The sequence below is a fragment of the Peromyscus californicus genome, unplaced genomic scaffold (assembly GCF_007827085.1).
Source record: "Peromyscus californicus insignis strain IS unplaced genomic scaffold, ASM782708v3 Scaffold_11__1_contigs__length_118956290, whole genome shotgun sequence".
Lineage (NCBI taxonomy): Eukaryota > Metazoa > Chordata > Mammalia > Rodentia > Cricetidae > Peromyscus > Peromyscus californicus.
In genome coordinates, this window is record NW_026294402.1 from 83235528 (window position 1) to 83241999 (window position 6472).

Consider the following 6472-nt stretch of genomic DNA (forward strand, 5'->3'; position numbering starts at 1 on the left):
GAGAAATCTCACACTAGTAACTGAACAGCACACCTGAAAGCTCTAGAACAAGAAGAAGCAAAGTCACCCAGGAGGAAGAGACGCCAGAAAATAATCAAATTGAGAGCAGAAATCAATAAAATAGGAACAAAGAGAACAATACAAAGAATCGATGAAACAAAGAGTTGGTTCTTTGAGAAAATGACAAAATAGACAAGCCTTTATCCAGACTAACCAAAAGGCAGAGAGAGAGAGAGAGCATCTAAATTAGCAAAATCAGAAAAGAAAAGGGAGACATAACAACTGACAATGAGGAAATCCAGAGAATCATCATGTCATACTTCAAATAACTTTACTCCACAAAACTGGAAAACCTAAAAGAAATGGACAATTTTCTGGATAGGTACCTCATACTTAAGTTAAACCAAGACCAGATAAACTATTTAAATAGACCAATGACCCGTAAGAAAATAGAAGCAGTCATTAAAAGTCTTCCAACAACAACAACAACAACAAAAAGCCCAGGACAAGATGGCTTGAACATAGAATTCTACCAATTATTCAAAAAGAGTTAATACCAATACTCTTCAAATTGTTCTACAAAATAGAAACAGAAGGAAAATTACCAAACTCCTTCTATGAAACTACAGTTACTCTGATTCCCAAGCCAAACAAAGATGCAACAAAGAAAAAAATTAAAGAACAATCTCCCTCAGGAATATTGATGCCAAAATACTCAATAAAATTTTTGCAAACAGACTCCAAGAACACATCAAAGCATTATCCACATGACCAAGTAGGCTTCATCTCAGAGATGCAAGGTTGGTTCAACATACAAAAGTCTGTCAATGTAATACACCATATAAACAGTTTGAAAGAAAAAAACCACATGATCATTTCATTCAATGCTGAAAAGGCGTTTTACAAAATTCAACACCCCTTCATGATAAAGGTCTTGGAGAGATCAGGACTACAAGAAACATACCTAAACATGGTAAAGGCAATTTACAGCAAGCCAACAACCAATATCAAAGTAAATGGAGGGAAACTAAAAAAAAATCCAGTAAAATCAGGAACAAGGCAAGGCTGTACAATCTCCCCATATTTACTCAAAATAGTACTTGAAGTTCTAGCTAGAGCAATAAGACAACAATAGGAGATCAAGGGGATATAAATTGGAAAGGAAGAAGTCAAACTTTCAGTATTTGCTGGTGACATGATAGTATTTAGGAGTGACCCCAAAATTCGACTCAAGAACTCTTACAGCTTATAAACTCCTTCAGTAAAGTGGCAGGATACAAGATTAACTCAAAAAATCAGTAGCCCTCCTATATACAAATGACAAACAGGCTGAGAAAGAAATTAGAGAAATATCACCCTTTACAATACCCACAAATAATACAAACAACCTTGGTGTAACTCTAACTAAGCAAGTGAAGGACCTGTATGACAAGAACTTTAAGTCCTTGAAAAAAGAATTTGAAGAATATATCAGAAAATGGAAAGATCTCCCATGCTCATGGGTAGGTAGGATTAACATAGTAAAAATGGCAATCTTACCAAAAGCAATCTACAGATTCAATGCAATCCCCATCAAAATTCTTCACAGACCTGGTAAGAACAATACTCAATTTCATATGGAAAAACAAAAAAACACCCAGGATAGCCAAAAGAATCCTGTACAATAAAACAACCTCTGGAGGCATCATGATCCCTGACTTCAAGCTCTACTGTAGAGCTACAGTAATAAAAACAGCTTGGTACTGGCATAAAAACTGACATGTGGACCAATGGAACCAAACTGAAACCCATACTTTAATGCGCATATGTATGAACATCTAATTTTTGACAAAGAAGTCAAAACTGTACAATGGAATGAAGAAAGCATCTTCAACAAATGGTGCTGGTACAACCAGATGTCAATAGGTAGAAGATTGCAAATAGATCCGTATTTGTCACTGTGAACAAAGCTTAAGTCCAAGTGGATCAATGACCTGAACATAAATCTAGTTATTCTGATCATCTTATGAGAGAAATTTGGAAGTAGTCTTGAACGCATTAGCACTGGAGATTACTTCCTAAATACAACACCAGTAGCACAGACACTGAGAGAAACAATTATTAATAGGACCTCTTGAAACTGAGAAGCTTTTGTAGGGCAAAGGACATGGTCAACAAGACAAAAGGACAGCCTACAGCATGGGAAAAGATCTTCACCAACCCCACATCTGTCAGAGGGCTTGACACAGGATATTTTGATTTTTTGAGACAGGGCTTGTCTGTGTAGTTTTGGTTCTCCTCTATACATCCCAAGTGCTGATATTAAAGTTATACACCACCAACACATGAAAAAAACTCTTTCTCTCTCTCTCTTTCTCTTTTTTTCTTTCTTCCTTCCTTCCTGTCTTATTTCCTTTCTTTCTTCCCTTCCTTCTTTCTTTCTTTTGTTTTTGCTTGCTTTTATTTGTTATTTTAGACAGGGTTTCTTTGTGTAGCCTTGTCTGATCTTGACCAGGCTATAGATCAGGGTGTCCTTGAACTCAAGAGATATCCCTTTCTCTGCTTTCCCCGTGCTGAGATTAAAGACTTATGTCACCAACAGAAGAAAGATCCCCCTCTCTTTATTTGGGTTGTTGGTTCAAGAATGATTATCTCTTTGTAGTCTTGGCTGTTCTAGAACTTCAACTGTAGACCAGGCTGGTCTCAGACTCACAGAGATCTGTCCACTCTGTCTCCCAATTCCTAAGAAAAAAGGAGTGAAAATCCACTGCTGGTCAACAACTCTTTTTCTTTTTTATTAAGACATTTTTTTTCATTTATTTTACACACCAATCAAAAATCCCCCTCTTCCTCTTTCCACACTCCCCAGCCTTCTCTTCCCAACCCACCCTCCAGTCTACCCCACCAGAAGGCAAGTCCTCCCATGGAGAGACATATCCAGCTGAGGCAAGTCCAAACGCTTCCCCCTGCCTCAAGGCTGCACTAGGTGTCCCATCATAGATAGGGGGCTCCAAATGCCTGTTCTTGTACCAGGGATGGATTCTGATCCTTCTACCAGGGGGCTCCCCAAGCAGATCAAGTTACACAACTGTCTAGCCATGCAGAGGGGGGCCTAGTCCAGTCCCATGCCGACTCCATAGCCAGTGAACCAAGTTTCATGAGTTCCCACTAGTTTGGATTGGTCATCTTTGTAGGTTTCCCCATCATGATCCTGATACACTTGCTCGTAGAATCCCTCTTCTCTCTCTTTGACTGGTCTCCTGGAGCTCTGCCTGGTGTTTGGCTATGCATCTCTAGATCTGTTTCCATCAGTCTTTGGAGAGAAGCTCTGTGATGACAGTTAGGGTATTCACCTGTCTGATCCATGGGGTAGGCCAGTTCAGTTGAGGTACTTCTCCACAATTTCTAGTAATCCATGCTGGGGTCATCATTGGGGATTCCTGGCAACTTCCAAGCACAAGGTTTCTCTCTATCCCCATGGTATCTCCCTGTATCATAGTATCTCTGTCATTGCTTTTCCCCTCAAGCCCTGTTCCAGCTCAACCATTCCATTCCCTTATGATCTTATGCCCTATCCCCTACCCTCCTTGGCCCATCCATCATCCCCAGTTTACTCATGGAGATCTCATGTACTTTTCCTTCCCATGGCGATCCATGCATCCCTCTTTGGTTCTTCCTTGTTAGCTATCTTCTCTGGAGTTGTGGGTTGTTTTCTGATTATCCCTTGCTTTACATCTAGAATCCACTTATGTGTGGGTACACACCATGCTAGTCTTTCTGAGTCTGGGTTACCTCACTCAGGATGACATTTTCTAATTCCATCTATTTGCTTGCAAATTTCATGATGTCATTGTTTTTCTCTGCTGAGTAGTATGCCATTGTGTATATGTACCACATTTTCTTAATCCATTCTTCAGTTGAGGGGCATCTAAGGTGTTTCCAGGTCTACAATTCTTTAGAGATCTTGAAAGGACAATTGTCAGATATATAGAAATACCAAAACAAAACAAACAAACAAACAAATAAACAAAACAAACACAAGAACTAAAAACAGGGAAAAACTCAGGAAAACAAACAAAATCATGAACAATGAAAGAACTGTTGGATAAATCACTATCATTGTTTGCAAATTGTATTACAGGGCTATAGTAATAAAGAAGTTTGATGTTGGTAAAAAAAAATAGACACATTGCTCAATGGAAACAAATGGAGATCTACAAATAAAGTCATATATGTAGAGACATTGGACACCTGAATTTTTTGTTCTTAAAAAGGCCAAAAATAAATACAAAAATGGAGACATCATCTTTAAGAAATATACCTGATGAAACTAGATGGGCTCATGTGGAAGACTACAAATACATCAATATTTATCACCCTGTATAGAACTCAACTTTAAATGGATTAAAATCTCAGCCACAGTCATTGAATATGATAGAAGAGAAAGTGGGGACCAACACCACGTGGTCAGCCCTTCTGATGGCTATTCCTTATTGTCAATTTGATTAAACGTGGAGTTACTTAAAACCCAAGAGATAAGTGTAGCAACCACCTTGAATCTACAGGAACAAAAAACTAAATGGATATGAGCACACACACACACACACACACACACACACACACACACACACAGAGAGAGAGAGAGAAGAGAGAGAGAGAGAGAGAGAGAGAGAGAGAGAGAGAGAGAGAGAGAGAGAGAGAAGTGGTTCAGTCTACAAGGCTGGATGTATCAGCTGGTCTTCAGTATACTTTGAAATCCTCCCTAAAAATGGAATGTAATACCAGTGATAGGATGAACATCTGTGAGTTCGAGGCCAGCCTGGACTACCAAGTGAGTTCCCGGAAAGGCGCAAAGCTACACAGAGAAACCCTGTCTCGAAAAACCAAAAAAAAAAAAAAAAAAAAAAAAAAAAAAAAAAAAAAAAAAAAAAAAGTAATGTCACCAGTTTGTGACCAAGCATCTGGTGCATGAATCTGTGGAGGATCTTTCATATTCAAACCATGGATCAAAAACCATCCTAAAAATGTGACAACTTGGGGCTGGAAAGATGGCTCAGCGGATAAGAGCACTGGCTGTTCTTCTAGAGGTCCTGAGTTCGATTCCCAGCAACCACATGGTGGTTCACAACCTTCCTTAATGAGATCTATTGCCCCCTTCTGGTTTGCAGGCATACTTGCAGACAGAACACTGTATACATAATAAATAAATATAAAAAAAAAATGTGACAACTTAGAATAGTTTATGACTGCTGGTTCTGTTATAGAGATTCTCTGCTGGCTGGTTTTAACTCAGTGTTGCAGTGATCTGGCAGCTGGAGTGGGTCCCTGAAAGCAGAACTGGGATGATGTACAAGAACACTCACTGTTGCCTGACAGTGGGCAGCTGCAGGAATTTCCATGTGTCCTAGGAAGAAGGGTTCTTCTGGATTTTCATTGTGCTTCTTTGGTTGTCTCAGGATAGCTGGATTTCCTACCTAATGCCTAGCTTCCTAACAGAGCTGTGTTGTTGGGGGTACAGAGGCCCTTTTACTCACAGAGAAGCCCCAAGAGAACCAGGAATGTTAATCATTGCAGGAATGTTTCCTCAATGGAGGAGTTAAAAACCAAATACCACTATTCCATCCAGAAAGCTGAGAGTGGATTTTGTTAACGACCTGGTGACTTCTTTCCTTTCTGTGGAGGCAGACCTCACCCACCTTGTGCTACAGAGGTAAACCTCACCTAGATTTTGCTACAGAGACAGACGTTGCCCAAATTCACCAGAATGGTTATTCCAGACTCTTCCCTCCCTAGATAGTTACCAATCCTTAGGGAAGATGTTCCATGCACTTTATAGCCTGTTCACCTCTATGCATTGGTCAGAGACCAATCTAGATTCTAGGTCTTTTAGCTATAGAACTCACCCTCATGGTCTCATGTACCTTGTAAAGGAGTTTCTTTGTAGTCACACTTTGAGCTTTATTGTGCACCTGGGATTGGATTGATTGGACCGATTGTTGCCTAGAAACCTTTTCCCAAATTGTACTGTATTTTAAATATGCTGACAACAAATACTTGGCATTAGACTCCCCAAAGTCTGATCCAGGTTGACAAAGTCAATCTGCACCAGGTGTTCTTTCTTTCTTTTCTTTCTTTCTTTCTTTCTTTCTTTCTTTCTTTCTTTCTTTCTTTCTTTCTTTCTTTATTTCTTTGAGATAGGGTTTCTCTGTGTAGCCTTGTTTGTTCTGGAACTTGCTCTGTAGACTAGGCTGGCCTCAAACTCAGAGATCTACCTGCTTCTGCCTCCCAAGTAATAGGATTAAAGGCATGAGCCACTACTACCCGGATCCATTTTTCATTCATTTTTTTTTTAAGCTGAGGACCGAACCCAGGGCCTTGTTCTTGCTAGGCAAGTGCTCTACCACTGAGCTAAATCCCCAACCCTCAGTTTTCATTCTTATCTCTTCAGTGGTTTGCTTCTATTTTCTTTTCTGTCAATATTTGCTTCTATTTT